The following is a 19,623-nucleotide window of genomic DNA, read 5'->3' as shown; positions in this document are numbered from 1 at the left end:
CACGAAAGTCAAGGAATGATGTCTTTTGGGATCCTAAATGTGTAAGCGTACCTTTGAAAAACTTGCAAAAATCTGCAGAAGGGACATTTCAGTTCACTATAAGCGGACTTTCATTTTCTCGGCAGTTCACTATAAGCGTTTAAAATAACATTAAATAGGTGTTCAGTTGGGACCACTGAAAAAGTTCACTATAACCGAGAGTTCACCATATCCCCGGGTTCACTATAGTGAGGTTGGACTGTAGAATACTCGGTTTTATTCTTAAAAAGGTGTCTTGGCGTTCTACTAAAGTGATCCCTCAACTTTTCTGGGGCTTAGTTCGACTGGTCAGGAGTATGCCGAAAGGCTTTAGAGACCATACTAACACAGAGAGACTCGGCTGAGGGAATGCAGAGAAGAGCTAACCGTGCTCTGCTTGGCCAAAAAGGCTAGAGCTATGAAGAAAGAGTTGATTTCTGGAACACGTTTATATCGGAAGAGCGCAGGTGGGGGTTATGATCGAAGTGTTTAAAATTTTCAACGGGGATATATAGATAAGATAGAGCATGAGTTATTATTATATATACGTATATAAGATGTACATCGTCAATCGAGTGATCCAAAAATGGCTAAAAGTTTGCTGACGTAATACTTGAACGGTCCCTAAAAAAAAAACACGGCAAGAAACAAAAACATTTTCGCCTCAATTTAACATCATTCAAACCACTTAAGAGGCAGAACATGATCAGTATATTAAATGTTTTTCCTTTCAACATAGGTTCGGGGATGTGGAGGGAGGAAAAAAAAACCTCAACAAATTCCTCAAAATCGATATAAATTGAACGAATTATAGAATATCCGATTATGTAAAACGAATATATAAAAAAAGGAAATCCGGATTACAAGAAGAGAAAACAAGATGGGGGAAAAAATCCACGATTAAAAAACTTCTCCCCCCATTACTTCAAATACCCTGTTTTTTCCCACTCATTCTGCCCAATGTCACACTAACAAGGCGAAACAAAGACGTCAAAGTCACGAATAACGACGCCCTCAAGGCCAAAACATATTTAGAATCGAAAGAAAAATTCATATATTAAAGAGTATAACAGGTATAAGAAGGCAATTACCAACTACAGACGAATTCCTGGCTAAACAGTATTTGGAAATAAAAATACCGTCTCACATACAGACGATAGATCGTATACAGATGCATGTTAGAATGGCATCGAAAGAGAACTAAGCCCGATCTTCCCCCGGACACGCTACAATTGGCCAGCAAGCACGTTTCATACACATTAATGTGTATTCGGATGCGCGACAGAGTGGAGAGGGTGAGGGGAAAAAAAAAAATTATGCCGAGGCTTCCCATGGGCTTCCCGAAAAATGCGGGTTCCCACCAAAAATCTAGAAAAAGAAAAACATATTCCATAAATGTGGGTGGGAAAAGAAAAAAAAAAAGCATTTTTGTAGACGAAAAAGTACTACAAATACTAAATGCGTGTCTTTTCTCCGCGTTTTGTTTTTCTTTCTTTCTGTCGTCGATGGTAGTTAAGTTTCAGTTCGAGCAAGCATTAACGCACGAACAACAACACCAACAACGTGAAAAGATACAAGGGAAAATAATAATTTTTCTTCTTTTTTCCCCCTTTTTTAACAGCGATTCGAGACGGCATAACAAAATCAGTGTATCGCGTGTAAAAACAAATATTTGTAGTACAGCACATTGCGAGGCTTTAACTTCAGGGGTATAAACTATGGGAAATGGCGAAGTGACACGTGTTGACGTAGCATCGTAGGAGGAATGCCTGGATTCGATTAACACAGATGATGTGTCACTGCTTCAACACCGATATTCATAAAAAAAATTATCCAGCTAAATCATTAATTTAGGTCATGGTTTCCCAATTTTTTTTCCCTCACCCCCTTTATCAGAAATTGTTTCGCTCATCTCACCCCCGAAGTAAGCCCACAGGATCCTATGTTGAGGGGTCATTCAAGTATTACGTCAGCATCGGGGGGGGGGGGGAAGGGGTTTCGGATTTGCTGACTTTTGATGACAAGGGGGGGGGGAAGGAGGGGTTTGAAGGTTGCTTACGTCATCAACCACCCCTTTTTGAAGATATGAAATATTCTAAGCTGCTGACCGGGGGGGGGGGCAGTGTTCTGCTGACAAGGGGGGGTGGTCAAAAATAGCTGAAAATCTGCATACGTAATACTTGAATGGCCCCCAAGTTCGTAGCTTCTATCGCCGCCCCCCTCCCCCGGACCATTCCATCACCCACTTTGGGAAACACTGATTTGGGTAAAGGGTGCTCAACCTTTAGGAGAGAACGGGCTACTTTATTAGTTTTGAAAATGTGTCGCGGGCTACGTTAAGTGATTTGGAACTGTACCGATCATTCAAGGGAGACGTGACATATTTACAGTTCAGCAGAGTGACTCACGGCACAGTTGCAGAGTAGTAAAGCGGCCCGTGGAAGTTGCACATCACTCAAGTGACCCACTTAAATTGAACTGGAACTGTACCATGGGTAACTTGAGTGACGTGGAACTGCACCTGCGTGGGCCACTTGAGTGCTCTGGAACTTTGCCGAATGTTACTTAAGTGAGCTGTCATTATGCCGTGGGTCAATTGAGTGATCAGGAAATCGGTCGCGGGTTGCTTAAGTGCTATGGAATTTTGCCGTGGATCTCTCAAGTGATCTGTAAACATGCCACGGGCCACTTAAATGATTTGGGAATGTGTTGCGGGCCACCTAAGTTATGTAGAAATGTGCCGCAAGCTACTTGAGTGAATTAGAAATGTTTCGTAGGTAACTTGATGAACTGCACAACGGGTCGCTTGAATGCTCTGTAACCAGGCGGCGTGCCACTCAAGCGATCTGTGAATATGCCACAACTCACTTTAGTGATCTGCAAATGTGCCGCTTAGTTCATTTTTATAAAATTAGGTTTTTGGCCACGGGCCACTTCAGATGTCATCAATTATCGCAAAAATATTGTCAAAGGCAAGTAAGTGAAATTGCGAATGTCCGCGTGTCATTAGATGATCTGTAAATGTGGCTCGGGATACTGAAATGATCTGAGACAACGCCCACACCCCAGGTCACTCAAATGAGGTGTGAATGTGCCGCGTATCACTTAAATCAAGGGTGCTCAACCTTTTAGAAAGTGCGGGCCACTTCATTAATGGGAAAAAGTTTCGCGGGTCACCAAAGTGATATGGAACAGCGCCGTCGCAGGTCACGTAAGTGATCTGGTAATCTGCCACTTAAATCAAATTTTCAAAATTAGGTTTGAGGTCAAGTGCCACATCAGATGACTCCAACGGTTACATTTGGCCCGCGGGCCATGAGTTAAGCATGTATGGATTAGACGATTCAAACATTTTCAATTCATTTTCTTCGAACTTTCTTAAATTGCCTCATTTCGATGCCGTCTGAAAAACTAAGATTTTATGCTGTGACACAGTATCATATTGTTGCGCTCTTTCACCTCGGATTTGGCATTACGTGCGGAAGCACGTCCTAAGAGCCACCCCTGAAGCCTCTCGAAGGATCTCTAGTTAAGAACCTCTGATGTAGAATACGATGCAATGCTAATAAAACACCCATGTTGTACATCAGAAAATGCTTGCCTCTATTATCTTTATCGGAATCTTGAAAAAATCCGACTCAGCACACCATCAGACATACTTTATTTTGCAAAACGTGAGAAGCGTTTCTCTTCTCTTAAAAACATCTGGTTTTTGAGTGAAAACCCAGATAATGTGCACGAAATAGGCATCATAACAATACACGGTGGGCAAAAAGTCCGTAAAAACTTTAAAAATGAATAAAAACCGGAAAAATAACGGGAATTTTTTTGACAGAAAAAAAAACTAACTCAAAAACAGCCCTTAGGTAGCACTGCTACGAGCGACTTTGGTGGAAATATGCAAATGAGACGGTTATAAGAGCTTGCGCTCCTAATCCACAATCAGTTCACCGTTGTAAACCGTGCATGTGGACCCGCTGCACTCTGAAAAACTAATTTGTGACTCGCCAGCAATCTGTTACGCACTGTGGTGGTGATCATGTGGAACACATACTGCTGTAATACACGACTTGGAGGCATTCTGTTCGTTATTTTTCATTATTTCGTTATATTTTATTTGACTTGTGTGTACGTCAGCGCCACCTATCGGCTGTTTTTTTATTTTTCTTTCCCTGTCTTAATAAAATTCCCGCGATCTAGTCTGAAAACCGTTTTTTATTTCGGTTATTTTTTCGGTTTTTATGAATTTTTAAAGTTTCTACGGATGTTTTGACCACCCTGTATGACTTCAAATCATTAGAGGTCAAGAAAGAGCTTAAGATTATTCAACCAAAAACAATTGGACAATGAATGAATGAATAGCGCAACAACCACTCGTAGACCTACCTGTAAGTTGTTTATACCACACACGACCATGTACTGCCGTGAAGCTTCTGAATTTCCGATCTCATATTACAGTAGGCTAACAATCAAAATCATTGATGGCAATAATAAACAATACAACTGAATATGCAATTAAAAAAGTGAACTCAAATACAGTTGTGATTTAGAACTTCAAGATGCCGTTAAGGTACCTCGAGATCGGGCAGACGTTCTTCGACGTATGCCTGAATGTCTTACACTAAGGGTGTTCAACCGTTACGAGACCGCGGGCCATTTCAAACTTTCTAACACTATTTAAAAACCACCACTTAATAAGTGATCACAAGGGAATTCGTCGCGGGGTACACTCAAGTGTGCCGTGAGTCAGTCACTTAAGTGACCAGTAAATCTGTCGTGCCGCTGTGGTGGTCGAGTGGTCATAGTAACGGACTCGCATGGCGAGGATCCGAGTTCAAATCCCACCGTCACCACAGCTGAAGTTGATTTTCTGCGGTTACCAACTTCAAGGCGCGAATGCGAGCCGATCTCTCCGTTAAAAAGTCTCGCCGCACAGAGCAACAGGCCTACGACGGTATAATTATTCATTCATTACACTTCATTCTCTATGAGTTGAGAAAAACTCAGTTTGAAAAAATTCACTGCCGATGGCAGCACTACATATAACAAGCTTACACAGAAACAAACTTAGCGGAAGGTTCACTATACGTACCAACACATTCCAACATGTACCAATTCGTTAGAAGTTCCGCAGAAGAATATGGTGCATTGCTGGTTTGGTAATAAATGGGGAGTGGGTTGCTTAAGCACTCTGGAACCGTGCCGGGGCAGCACCTCCTCTGCACTGTTTGCCATAAACGTCATTCAGACTACCTAGCAAGTTTGCCACATTTTGAAACACAGCATCCTATTTCGTTTCTTCTTATTTTGGCGTAGAATCTTCCTGATTGGCTCACGAATACCGCACAGTGATTGGATGTGGGGCATAGAAATCGCCAATTTTAAGCCCGATCATTTCTTTTCCTCACAGCGATGATACCGGCAAGAGCAGGGAATTTTTTCCACTGAATATTCTGAGAGAAAATGGACTACTTACTAACGCGAAAGCAGACTGCGGAGGCCTTCTATCTCTAGGAGGTGCTGGCCGGGGCCACTTAAGATATCTGTAAATATGCCGCGGATTACTTAAGAATTTGGGAATGTTCCGCGGGGCCACTTCAATCATCTGGGAATGTACCGTGGGCCACATCTGTAAATATGCATCGAATCCCTCAATTTTCTGAGAATGTGCCGCGTGCCATTTGAGTGACGTGTAACTACAACTTTAATTTGTAATATGAAAAGAAGACTGTCTCTGAACACTAATTAGATACATGCAACCCTCGACATCATGAATACGTTAGAGCAGCGGTTCTCAACCGGTGCTCCAAGTGCATCGCCCAGGAGCTCCGCGGCGACTCGAGGAAAATAAAATAAATCAGCAAATTCGATAGATAAGCAAATAAGAGAGGCATACAAGCTTCTGTCATAGAAATTATACAATAAAAGGGCTCCGCGAGTCAAAAAAGGTTGAGAACCGCTGCATTAGAGCAAAAGGCCATAACTATGGTTTTTTAATTTTTGTCAGATGAGAGCAAAATCCGCTATGTGGTCATATAGAATGCGCTCGCGAGGATCCAACTCCGATGGTGACGTAGTGGTGGTTGACTGAAGGGTTTTGGGGTTTTCCGATTTCTACTAGATTCTTATGGGATGGACGGCTATACACCACCATCTTATGATCCCGTTTATAATTTTGATTGCCCGTTGGCGTTGATTCTTTAGATTTTATTTATCTGTTATATAACTTCAGGTTGACGATCATTTTTTATGTAATTTATTTCATTTTTTTGCTACTTTCGTCTGAGGTGGTCATGCTACGTTGTTTAACTTTCCGGATACACCCATTCTGCGGGAACGCTTCGATATCTCTCCGAGGTGGGAAGTGGAGTGTGTCCGGTCTTCAAAGGTTTTCCAACTTCACGAAGAGAATGCGAGCCGGTCTCACATTTGAAAGAATCTTTTCCGCAAAGAGCAAGGAAGACCTTCAACACGTGCAAGCCGATCTCTCCGTTAAAAAGTCTCACCCACAGAGAGCAGCAGGCCTACAACGATACAATTATTCAATCATTACACTTTACTCATAGTTAGAAAAATTGATGGCAGATGGCAGCACTACACTCAACAAGCATTATACAGAAACATATTTCACGCCAGGTTAACTACACATACGCATTCCAACATGTACTAATTCGCTAGAAGTTCCGCAGAGGAATATGGACGAGGTGCATGTGTGGTTCAATAGTAGTAGACCTTTAACACGGCACTTACATAACATGAAAATTCATTCCATGATGCCACTTTTACTACAAAATATGAAGGATGCATTAAAAAATTAGATGGATTAAAAATTCTCTCACACACGAAACACACATAACAATGATATCATAAGTACGTTAGTCACACACACATACATTTAAAACACGCGTTCGTGCGTGTACAAATTGTTTCAGAAACTCCCCAGAGCAGGCGCGGTTACAGAGTGGAAGAGGGGTGGATCGCCCCTTTCAAGAGATAGAAATACAATGGAAAATATAATTATTCTGTCCCGTAATACATGGGACATATATTCCACATGCACACTTTACTCCTAATAATACGCTCTCCCCTACAACATGCAGCCCTGAACCAGCGCCTGCCTCAGAGGAATGCTTACATGGTGCATGTATGGTTACGTAATAGTAAAGGGGAAAAACTCGATTTTACCACTTTTCCTAGTGAATTTTTTTCCCTCATTTTATCTTTAAGAAATTGCCCTCTCCCCCAAGATTTCCAGATGGGGCAGCTGCTAAATTTGTCCTTTGTAACGCAACTTGAACCACAACATACATAAAAACATTTTCCGGCATGCACCAATTCGTCAGAAATTCCTCTAGAAAATATTGCCAGAAGGTAGAAATTGCAATGCTTCTAAAATCTGGCAAAAACACCATTTGCAACAAGCTACAAACTTGGATAACCGATATTAAGAAAAACACATACAATTTATAATTAATTTCTCAGATATCTATAGTTTTTCCTCTTCATGTTTTCCACCAAGAAGTTTATACGTCAACCGATCAGTGCGTGAACATCCTGCGGTGGCTACTTTTTAACGGGGAGATCGGCTCGCATTCGCGCCTCGAAGTTGGGAACCGCAGAGAACCAATTTTAGCCGATCACCACTGCGGCGACGATGGGGTTTGAACCCGGATCCTCGTGATGCGAGTCCGTCACTACGACCACTCGACCACCACAGCGGCCGGCAACAAGAACTGCAAGTTGAAATTAAATACACTGGGCAACAAGAAGCTACACAAATCGACATAATGATGCTATAAAAATGGCGAGACTTGGTAGCGAAGAAATGGCACTTGACAGGAAAGTAGACTAAACTATAAGTTCATTTTTTCTGTTTTTTTTTGTTCCAAAACATGATTATTAGGTTCGTAATGTGTAAAATTATAACATAGTTTGACAGGCTTTTTTAACGTTTGATAGTTAATAGGCTTTTTCTCAATACCTCTCTGTTATCCGGCATTTTCGCTTATCGGACGTTCTGCCGGCCCGTGTATGTCGGATAAGCGAGACTCTACTGTATGGAAAGAAAATATTCTCTATCTTATATATATATATACATATGTTTGTCCTTCATGCAAATCTACAATTTTAGTCCGATCGTCGCCAAATTTTGCATATACACCAAACAGTACCGGGACTGAATCATAGGCTAGTTTAGGCGCCTTTCACACGAGCATTAAAGATTAAAGATGCGGGCGATCTTTGTAATTATTTTTCTCCTTCACCCCTGATTCAGTGCCCATAGGCAGCCTAGAGCCATTTTTTGGTGGTTTAATCTAGAGCCTCATAGATAGAATATGGGTATAAATACAAATACAACGCCACAACGGCAAAATGCCCAACGAGGTGGCTGAGGAAAAGGTGCCCATAACAAATACGGATGTCATATATTTCAAAAAGCATAAGGCATCATCGCACGTAAGGCAAAAGCATCATCGAATAGAAGGCACAGCCTTCAGTTCGATCCTCACAAGTAGTCGATGGGAGAAAATATCTTAAAATATTTTCAAAAGATTTTGAAAAAAAAACTAAGATATATCTTTTTGGAAAATATGAAAAAAAAATTCCAAAAACATCCAATGATGTTCCAAAAAAAATTCAGGAGATATCAAAGACAAAGTAGTAAAAAGGGGGAGGGTTTGGAGACTTTCAAAATGTCTGCGCTCTTAGAAATATTCACATCATAAGTGTATCTTCAGCCCGGATTACACTATAAAAATTTTATAATAATTCTTTTACAAATTCAACCAATAAGCTGATCGGTTGCATTTGCTCGAATGCAACCGATAAATTTACTGGTTGCTTTTTTTTTCAAGTTTTATAAAATAACTTTCATAAACCTTTTAAAGTGAAATCCCATCCTTAGATTAGTCACTTCTGAAGTATAGAATTTCAATTTTTTTTTTAGTTTATAGACTCAATATCGAGTAAAATATACTTGTAGGTATCGGGGGTAGAGGGGGCGCACCAAAACCATTCAAGCGCTAGGGTCTTCAAACGTCTTAATCCGGCCCTGAGTGAACGCCGTAGGTGAATAACGTTGTTTAACAAAAGTATTTTTTTAAAGTTTAAAAATTAAAAAATTTTAATTAAATTTAAAAGTTATTGACGTATATACTCAATTGAAATATTCGTAAAGAATTACAGAACGGCTTATAACATTGGCCCCGTCAGTGGCCGTTGTTGGCAGGTTTTATTGTATAAAATTGTAAAGTATGGAAAAAAAGGCAGTTAAAGTTGCTATATCTCCTTCGTCTTAGAAGGAAATGGAGGGATAGACGTACATTGGGCCATCGTATTGATGAACAAGGACCTTCATATGGTGTATTTAAGGGTATTTATGGCAAATAATTAAAAAAATTCCGTGCAAAATCATCTTTAAAAAAGTAGCCAAAGATGCGGACGAATTCGACCCCCATCCGCGTCGTGTGAATAACTCTCAATAACCTTGTATGTGCGGATGCGGAGCCCGCACTTAGGTTTTGACACATACGGACGCATATGGACCCGCATGAACACTTCGAAGTTGCGGGCGAATTTCGCATCGTCTGAAAGGCTCCGTATATACCAATTGTTAAAACTTCTTCCGAACCCGCGTCCGCATCCGTTCCGTGTGAAAGGGACATTAAACGTTCGTCAGAGCAGAGCAAATGCCCAAAATGGGAAAAACCTCTGGTTGCCGTGGTTCTCACACAATGCGTTCCAGACATGCACATGTCTTTACAATGGTTTGCCACTTCTTTAATGATGCCAGTATAATAGTTTATTCCTTTATAATGGTTTGTCACTCTTTCAATCCTCCCAGCAACTAAAGAAAACCCGGGAAGCACCGAGTATTTTTGCTAGTATGCTTTATTATACAAATACAAATACTACGCCACAACAGGCAAATTGCCCAACGAGGTGGCTGACTTAAGAACATCATGGATCCCCGAGCCATTTTTTGGAGGCCCTACCTACTACTGCTACACCACACATGTACCCCCCACACACCCCCGGAACCCCCAACGAATCGGTACATGCGGGAATGTGCGTGTACGTGTAGTGAAACCTGACGTGAAGTTTTTGTTTCTCTGTAATGCTTGTTATGTGTAGTGCTGCCATCTGCCACTAGTTTTTCTAACTATGAGTGAAGTGTTATGATTGAATGATTTATCGTTGTAGGACTGTTGCTCTCTGTGGCGAGACTTTTTAACGCGGAGATCGGCTCGCAGTTGCGCCTTGAAGTTGGGAACCACAGAAACCCAACTTCAGCCGACCACCACTGTGGGGTTCGAACCCGGATCCTCGCATCGCGAATCCGTCACTATAACCACTTGACCACCACAGCGGATAACAACTAGTTAACAACTAATTTCTGTTAATTAAAATGCTTTTTAAAGGACGGTAACTCAAAATTCCTCGGGGAGAGAAAAATTTTGTACCCCCCTTTAATTGTCGATCCAGGTACGCTACTGTTTGAATATATGTTAAAAAGATATCATAAATTAGTTGATATTATATTTCATGTAACGTTTGGGAAAGATGATGAATTCCGAAAAGAAAAAACAAATACTCCTTCTACAAAGAGAACTGATCTCATTCCCCACCTCATTCTATTTTCGGCGGGAAATATCTAAATCATCGCATCGCTTCCAGACTCGGCTAACTAATCCGTAATAAGGTCCCACAGCCGACCTTTGAGAGCGATTTTCCGGTCAGCGATGCAGAAAGGGGAGACCAACTGTGACTTTTCTCTACCGGGCGCCCTAAGCTCTCCATCGGAGGGAATTAGATGAGGAACGAATGAATCTATCCTGCCGTAGCATTTTATTAGTCTACTTGTTTTTGGTTCTTTTTTTTGCCACAACCACGGAAGAGTGAAAGTCACTTCATTTTGTAGGTAAGGGGGTGGTAGGAAAGGGCCTACCTGTAGGCTCCGCGTTATGCTGCTGTTGCACGCTCGTTGGTTAACAGGCTGGATGAAAATAGTGGAAAAGTGAGGGAAGAGACAAAGCGGCATGGCATTGCGTGGGTGTCCGATGCATTAAGCATTTTCTGCGAGGTTTACTGATAAAAAAAAAAATTCACGGTGACTATGGGAAAAGTCCGTTCTTACTTTCTCACGGAGAGAATTCCGGCCCGATCGGTAAGCGAAGGTAGTTGTGAATGGGTTTTGATCTGGGATTTGTAATCTGCACTTCCTAAACTTCTCTTCCTCCCTTGTTGCCGAATTTTGTATTTAAGTAAGTGCATTTCGTAGTGCATGACTGCGAAGATGAACGTCTGTCGTATCTCCTTGAATGACTTGCCAGAAAGACGGATGTGTGAGCGAATCACTTCCGCACACACATCTAGACCAGTGTTTCTCAACCTCTTTAGCTCATGGGTCCTTTTTGAACCACATTTCATTTTCTTTCTTCTTGTATCCCTTCCCCCATCTTACCCAGCGCATACACAATGCTGATTGTATATCAAAATTTTGCACTTTGTGGAATGTAGCAGTTTCTGCAACTGGAGTATCCGTTGCACTATAAGAGTGTCCAATAACATTCAAGGCAGAGGAAATGATTAAGACCTGTTTGGCTCGTGCCCAGTTTTGGAAAATTCCAAAAAAAGCGGGGGGGGGGGGGATTTTTCAATCAACTGCGATGCCAAAACCAGAGGTCATGCCTCACCTGCTCAATGATAAAATGATGTTTTTCCCCCCACCTCCTAAGCCATACTCATTATAGCAACGAGATTTTCATTATAAGCCATACTCATTATAGCAACGAAATTTTCATTATAAGCCATACTCATTATAGCAACGAGATTTTCATTATAAGCCATACTCATTATAGCAACGAGATTTTCATTATAAGCCATACTCATTATAGCAAACTTTTACTATATGTACATGCAGGGCGGTAAATACGGGGGGGGGGGTGGAGGCAACTGCCCCGGGCGGAAAAATTTTGGGAGCGGCAGTTTTAGGTGGGAACAAAGAACATCATTACAAAATTATCGAACTTTAAAGTGGTGGGGGCGGGAAAACAATGTTCGCACCGAGCGGCAAAAATCCTAGTTACGGCCGCACTGTGTACATGTACACAGTGAACTTTTCGATAACGGACACACATGGGACAGAGAATCTTGTCCGCTAACGAGAAGTATCCGTTAGCGGATAATAAAATACATCGAGGCCCATCGACGTACTTAAAAAAAGAGTGCCTGTTAACGGGAAGTGCCCGTTATATGGGGTTCCACTGTACAGAGCCAACCCATTATTTAAGGGACATTCCGAATAAGACACACCTTTATTTAAAGGAGAAAAAGCCTGGTCAAAAAGAGTGTGTCCCTTATTGAAAGGTGTAGCATTGTAATATTATCAAGCGATATGCGATTCGATAAGGCAAGGACAAATAGGAAAAAAAAACTAGGCACACAAGCCAAATCTTTTTTGAAGGTAACCAAATATCTTCTGAGAAAAATTTCGGGTCCAAAACAACGTTTCCCACGATTCACGGACCCCCTTTCCTTGTTGATTGACGCTCTCACACAAATTCTGAATGCCGCCAGATTAAGCAAGATTAAACACAAATTAAGCAATAACACCAATAAAGGTGTACCAATTTTGGAGTCACCATGGCGATCTGGTGATCGGAATATGTTAACTCCAGCCAATGAAAAAGTCTAGCCTGAAGCCCAACAAAGACACCAATCGGAGGAGGAACCCTACCCTGATGTTATGGTATCCACGAATAATAAATGTTAAAAATAATGCCCATCGAGCAAATGTTATCACGTATAACTCACTCATAGCCCAGATGAACAGTGGATCCGTCATAAACTGCGGTATAGTATCGCACTTGCATCGATCAAGTGGTGCAACCGCATATTCCCATGCATTGGCACATCCAACAGACCTATAAAAAGATTGGGGGGGGGGGGGAAACAACATTATTACATAGTTAATAAATGTGTAAACACTAATATACAAGGTGTCTCATAAATTCGTAAATAGTTTGAAACTTCATAAAAATTAAAGGAATTGGTATATCTGAATGCGATGTGTGAAAAAGTTATTCTCACGAACATGTTTTTTTTTGGTGATGGAAAAAAAATCTTTTCAATTTTTTTGCCGATAGAGGGCGCTGCACGAAAGTCAGGCATTGGTGATTGGACCTTAACCTTTCTTGAACCACTCCTGTGTCCGAAACGTTTGCAAAGCTTCAGCCCGTGAGTCGTGGCTGAGGTGAAGTAACTTCACCACTTCACCAATAGTGCTTTATCCACCGATGTCATCAACGTCACAACCAAAATCTTATGCAAGCGCCAGTAACAGGAAAATTCAGAAATGAGCTCTTACGCGGACACCCTGCATTTTATAGGGCCCTGATTTGCATTCTTCCAGTGATTTACAGCGCGACAGCGCTGTCTATTGACAAAAACTTGAACTAAATATTTATTTTCTGTACCAAAAAAATATCTCCGTTCGTAAGAATAACTTTTTTGCAAAACTGCACTCAAATATACAAATTCCTTCAAATTTTATTCATTTTTGAACTATTCACGGATTTATGGGGCATCCTGTACTATATTTGAATACTATATATAATACAGTGAAACCCTTCTTAAAAGTCATTCCTCTATTACAGCCAAATAACACTGTGAAATCTCGAGTTATAGATACTCTGCGGATCAAGAACAAATATCGTTGTAGAGCAAGGGTGCTCAACCTTTAGGAGAATGCGGGCCACTTCATTGGTTTAAAAACGTGTCGCGGGCCACTTGAGTCATGTGGAAGTGTGCTGTGGGCCGCTTGAGTGATCTGGAACTGTGCCAAGGGGCGCTTTTGTTTTTATTATTTATTATTATTCACTTATCATATACATCTCGGAGAACAAATAAAATACGATCCATTCTGGTGATAATAGATGAAAAAGATACAATTCATTTCATGTACAAATTCACAGAAATATGTAACTACAATTCATCATATATGAATGAAACGGTTTTCATTAATATTGTTCGAATTTATTAGATATATGAAGAAGTGATGTTGTGAAACTGCACCATATGGGCCGCTAATGTGCTCTGGAACCGAGCCACACGTCAGTGATTTGTAAATATGTCGCTGAGTGCTTGAGTAATCTGTAAATGTGCCGCGAGTCTCTCAAGTAATCTAGAAATGTTTCGTTTGTCACAATGGTCCGTGAAACGTTTCGGGGGTCAAGTGATGTAGAACTGCACCGTAGGTCTGTAAATGTGTAGCGGGTCACCAAAGTGATTTGTAAATGTTTGTCACCTAGTTGATTTTTACAAAATTAGGTTTGAGGCCACGGGCGACATCAGATGATTTCGAAGGACACTTTTGGCCTGAGGGCCACAGGTTGGGCATATACGTCGTATCGTTAGGCCTACACCGGGAAGCGACATTACCGCAATCGAATTTATGCTGTTTTTGCCATCTCTGTCAAGTTGGCATTGAGTTACAGCAAAAAAAAAAAAAATTAGTAGATTAATAAAATTCAGTTAGGGTCATTCAAGCATTACGTCAGCATCGAGGAGGGTGGGGTTCGTATTTGCTGACAAGGGGGGGGAGGGGTTTGAAGGTTGCTTACGTCATCAACCACCCCTTTTTGAAAATATGAAATATTCTAAGCTGCTAACGAAATTTTGCTGACGGGGGGGGGGGGGGGGGTCAGTGTTTTGCTGATTTTTGCTGACAAGGATGGGGGGGGGGGGTCAAAAATGGCTGAAAATCTGCTTACGTGATACTTGAATGGTCCCTTAGTTGTTTCGGCCAGAAAAGAAGTTTACCGCCTTATACTTTTATGTACTACTCAAAAAAAAAGTAGCCTCACGGCAAGTTCATTAACATTTTCAGATAGAGAAATTGAAGATTCCACTGAATTTTTTTTCAAATCGTTATTCCAGGGATATCCTTTACCATCCCCGCCCACCATCATCCCATTGTCTAAAAAGATTTATATGTGGCAGTGAATACTTTCGAAAACAAGCAGAAATTCAAAAAATCCCTATTTCTATGCGACTTAAATAAACCAGTAAGAGAAGACACTGATGAGACCCCATAAATAACATGCCAGCCGTCGCCATCTGATTGGGAACTAGGCCACAGAACACCCAGGGAGAAATATCTGAAGCTAATTCGGAGACAACAACAATACCTAAATAAACAAATAAATGTTAATCAAGGATGTGGACAAACGATTTCTTTGACCTCAATGAAGGGCATATTTTCTTTTGACCTAAAGGATTGAGAGAGTATTGAGTTAAACATTTGGTGAATATGAACTTTGGAGGCTTTTATCAGAGGGCAGAACTTGAAGGGTGTTGTTGTTGTTTTTAGATGGCTTCCAGGAGAAAGTGCCTCTGGGAAAAGTAGAAATTAAAAATTTTATTCATTCGCCTTCCATGTCTTCATTTTGATCATTTTTCATTTCATGTACATTATGAATGATCAGACAGCCAATCAATGATCAATAAAGCCATGGAGGATTGTCTTGTGATGATCTACAGCCATTAGTAGTGATCATTAAATTCTACGTAGGAATGTGTACGAGGTGCATGTACGGTTAAGAAGAAATAGTAATCATTACAGGAGTGACTGGACAAGGACACACGTTTTAAAACCGATTTCCAATGGCTATGCTTTTACGTCTACTTATCCGGACTTATAACCCTTCCAGACCCTGGTGCCAAAAATGTGTTGGTTGCTTTTCCTCACAGTAGAATTTTTTCTTTTGGTCTCAGGGAGTTCAGCCCTGACTCAAAGGATTGTGTAAGTTTAGAGTTAGAAATATGGCGAATATGAACTTTGGGGGCTTTAGGGACATCAGAGGGCAGCACTTTAATAATTTTTGAACTTTCAGAGGTTATTTAAGATGGCTTCCCAGAGAAAGTGCCTCCGAGAAAAGTCTGATTCATTAAATAAAATTTGGCAATAAAATTCTGAAAAAAAAAATTGTACGTGGAGATGAATATACCCTACATCATCTTGGCTGAAAAAATTTGAACGTGTTTCGGACATTTTAATGGTCCTTGGGTTCAGAAAGGTTCAGAAACGCTGCTCTACGGCAAACGGTTGATGCGATGAAGGCCCCCAAGGACTTTCAGGACACCCTGTATAGTATGATGAGAAGGAAAAGTGCTAATAGTAGGCCAAGAAAAGAAGGAAAACTTAATCCTCAGTATATATGAAAAAAAATTGAAACTTTTATTAAATTACAGTCTGTGTGGCATTGGCGAGGAAATTTGTTTTTTTCAATATTCTTGAAATTTCACTATTTTCTCGGAACGAAGGCAGGGGTGGTGGAATTAAATGGATAATATAAAAATAACAGTATGTTTCGAGAAATAAACAAAGGACACACACATTCGGGGGGGAATTCGAGATGATGTGTTCAATCTTTCACGAGCCGCTGGACAATTCGCCAAGCGTGGATGGGGACAGCAAAGTGCGCGTCGAAGCGAGATATAGCCAGCCCGTAGTAGAAGTATAAACGAATATAAATAAATAAACGGAATACGACTTTCTTATAAGAATGAACGGGACAGCAAAGTGGGATGGAGAGACGAAGGGGGGGAAGCCTCTTTGCAGATGTTTAATCCAAAGAATGGACGAATTTCTGAGAAGAAATGGTTGAATTCTCCCCCCTCCCACCCCACTCAACCCACCATATACCGTCCTTTTTTGTGTTTTCTTTTCCTGAATAAGTCGAGACAGTTATAGCGGAGGTGTGTCAACAAAATACACGCAGACATCGGAATAAATAAATAACAGCCGGAAACGTGGGACTTGTTCGACATGATAATAACAATAATGAAAAAAAAATGTTATTCTTAGAATATTGGATAATGTCTAGACGTAGGAAAAGATCACACCATTGAATTGATTTTTTCTTTTAAATAATTACAGCCCTGTTATATATGTTCAACACAGAAGGAGGGTAGAAACGCTACTCCTTTTTTTACCACCCCCGTATAAGATATATCGGTAAATGTGTATATCAATCGGCTTGGTGAAATTATCGCCTTTGTTTTACGCTTGACGGGGCTATGTAATGTGATATGGTACGGCCAAGATTTTTATCGGCGCTTTTGAAGATTTAACGAAGTGAAATTGAGAAATTTCGATGAACCCCACATTTTGATCTAAATTTTGAATTTAAAAAGAAAAGAAAATTAATAAATAAAATGCTAATTATGGAAAAAAACTGATGCTCAAAGTTATTCAATTATTTAGGTGATAGAATTGTTTCACGTTACTCTAATGACAGGTTTCGGTAAACTCTGAAGATATTGGTGCTTGAATGACAGTAATTTGTTTTTAAAAACCTCAGTATGTTCGAATGAAGAGCACGGTAAATAAGAAATAGATTTATTTTCACGTAAAAAACTTGTTGGTGCTTCTCTGAACAGACTATCTTTAATTTCTTATCTTTTCATTTTTGCATAAAATGTAAATGTAATATATAAATCAGTTATTATGCATACTTACAAATAATCTTGGTAAGTTTGATAAATTTGACTTTTACCAGCCAATATGAATAATACCCAAACGTCGTTGGTAAATTTGAGAAATATTGCCATCGAAGCATATTGGAGCTCTTCAACTGATATACTGTTAAAAAGGACATTTAGTCCGTTAGCCGCTGCTTTTGCGTGTCTCCAAATCCCTTCTCCTGAACGTCCTTCTTGATTTGACATAAAGTAAAAAGTTTAGTTTGAAGGGAATAGTGGGTACTGTTGTTGTAACAATTCAAAAGAAAGAAAAAATTGACCTCCTAAGCTTGCCTGGTGTGGGATCGTCGTAAGTAGTATGTAATCATTTGCTTTGCAGCTTTTTGAGATTTTCTTTTTTTTGAAAGAGATTGTTGATTTCCAAGGACGGACCTCTCTCTCTCTCTCTCCGCAGAGAGCAAGTAGACGTACAACATGATACTACACTTACATAAGAACAACTTACGAAGGCTTAATATTAATAACTCATGAATAAGCATCAAAATACCGGGTAGTGATGGCGTCTGACTTGGAAAATTTTCAATGTCTTCATATACATCATCCACAACCAAGTATGTTGTACATTAACTAAATGCCTTTCTACGAATCTTGCTTAGAATTCAAGATAACACAAAAGGTTTCTAATTTTTCCACCAGGTGGCGTTGTAACTTTTCTTATCATTTGGCGCGTACTGATATTGCTATAACAATACGCTACTTTCATGATTCTACCATATTTCAGGAGTTGTTCAAGATTATGTGAAATTCCCAATGTTCTTCATTTCTCCCAAATATCATCCTTTTTCCTCCCGGAAATCCCAAAATGATTCTTAGAGGTTGAAAATGATGGTAGGTGGCTGTGCGTATGGTTACTGTGTACGAGATCTTCAAGTGGTGATAACTTTTGAATGGATGAAGATAGAACGATGGAAAAAGTGCCAAAATTTTTAACATTCAATACCATCTGCTATCAGCCATCGGGGTGTCTGGAAAAAATTTCTTCAAATGTTATGGGGTGAATTTCTTTCGGTAAATTAAGAGTTGCAAATTTAACCAATTGGCATTTTTTGACTACAACTTGTATAAAAGCTCTGATTTCCCCGTTTCTCCAAATTATAAAGAGGCAAGACCATTACAACTGTATTCAAGCTAATAATTTTCTATTAACTCTGAAATGCGCTGTAGCATTTTATTACTTCGTGTGTAATGTTCACTCTATAAACTTCTTTCTCTACAAGAGCAAGACATCTCAGCGTAGAGTAGATAGAAATATATTCAAGCTCTGTTCTTTCCCCCTCATAGAGACGCTTTATTAGTGACCCTATAAACGGAAATTGTGTTTTTCTTTCCCTTTATCTCGGCATTCTTTTCTCTCTCGCTACGGTTTGAAGAGTTAAAAAAAGTATAGTATTAAATATAGCAGAAGCCTGGCTGCCACTCTACAGCCAGCCTTCTCCTATTATATGTATATATAAGTATAATAGGTATTATATATACATATAATTATATGTATATTATATGTATTTATTATATTATCTATATATATTTATATATATGTATGTATATATATATATATATATAATACTATTAATTTTTTTTAGGATATAGGTCGATTCGTCGCGCCGTTATCATATTTTTTCCCCTTGATTTCCTAAATGCATAGGTGCCAATTTCCAGAGTTGAAAAATCTGTAGTTTTTACACGTAACGAAACATTTCGCTGCCAAGGAAAACATGCAACACAAATAAAAAATAAATAAAATTAGGTGTTTTGGGGTGACCATATGACCAGTTTTCTCGGGACATTCCCGTATTTTCCTGTAATTTTGGCTCTCCAGATTTTTTTTATTAAAATTGTCCCTTTCCATTCCATATTTTCAAAGAAGCTTACTTGAATTTTTATTTTACACTGAAATCAAGCAGATTATTTTCACTAAGACTATTCGTCACTCACATTAGTTGTTTTTTTTCGTTCATTCATTCATCAGTAATTTTCCATTCAGTCATCATTAAATTTTTTTTCGTGTAATTTATTCTGACCTATTGTGGTGTGCATTTTTCGCCATTGGCTATTTTTTTT

General features: G+C 39.8%; 1 protein-coding gene across 1 annotated transcript in view; it reads right to left on the bottom strand.

The window, feature by feature from the left end:
* The window catches only part of LOC149070052 (recombining binding protein suppressor of hairless-like), a 150,126-nt gene that overhangs the window by 105,929 nt on the left and 24,574 nt on the right, over window positions 1-19,623 (bottom strand). Inside the window, exon 2 of the mRNA XM_089249377.1 lies at window positions 12,835-12,944. The gene's annotated coding sequence lies outside the window, so the exon portion shown is untranslated. The remainder of the gene's footprint in view (window positions 1-12,834; window positions 12,945-19,623) is intronic.

This window comes from Pholcus phalangioides, unplaced genomic scaffold (genome assembly GCF_987345545.1).
Source record: "Pholcus phalangioides strain wild (caught in Gottingen) unplaced genomic scaffold, Ppha-v1.0 ptg000022l_1, whole genome shotgun sequence".
NCBI lineage: Eukaryota > Metazoa > Arthropoda > Arachnida > Araneae > Pholcidae > Pholcus > Pholcus phalangioides.
Note: the sequence above shows the minus strand (reverse complement) of the source record. Positions and strands in the feature narration are given on the sequence as shown.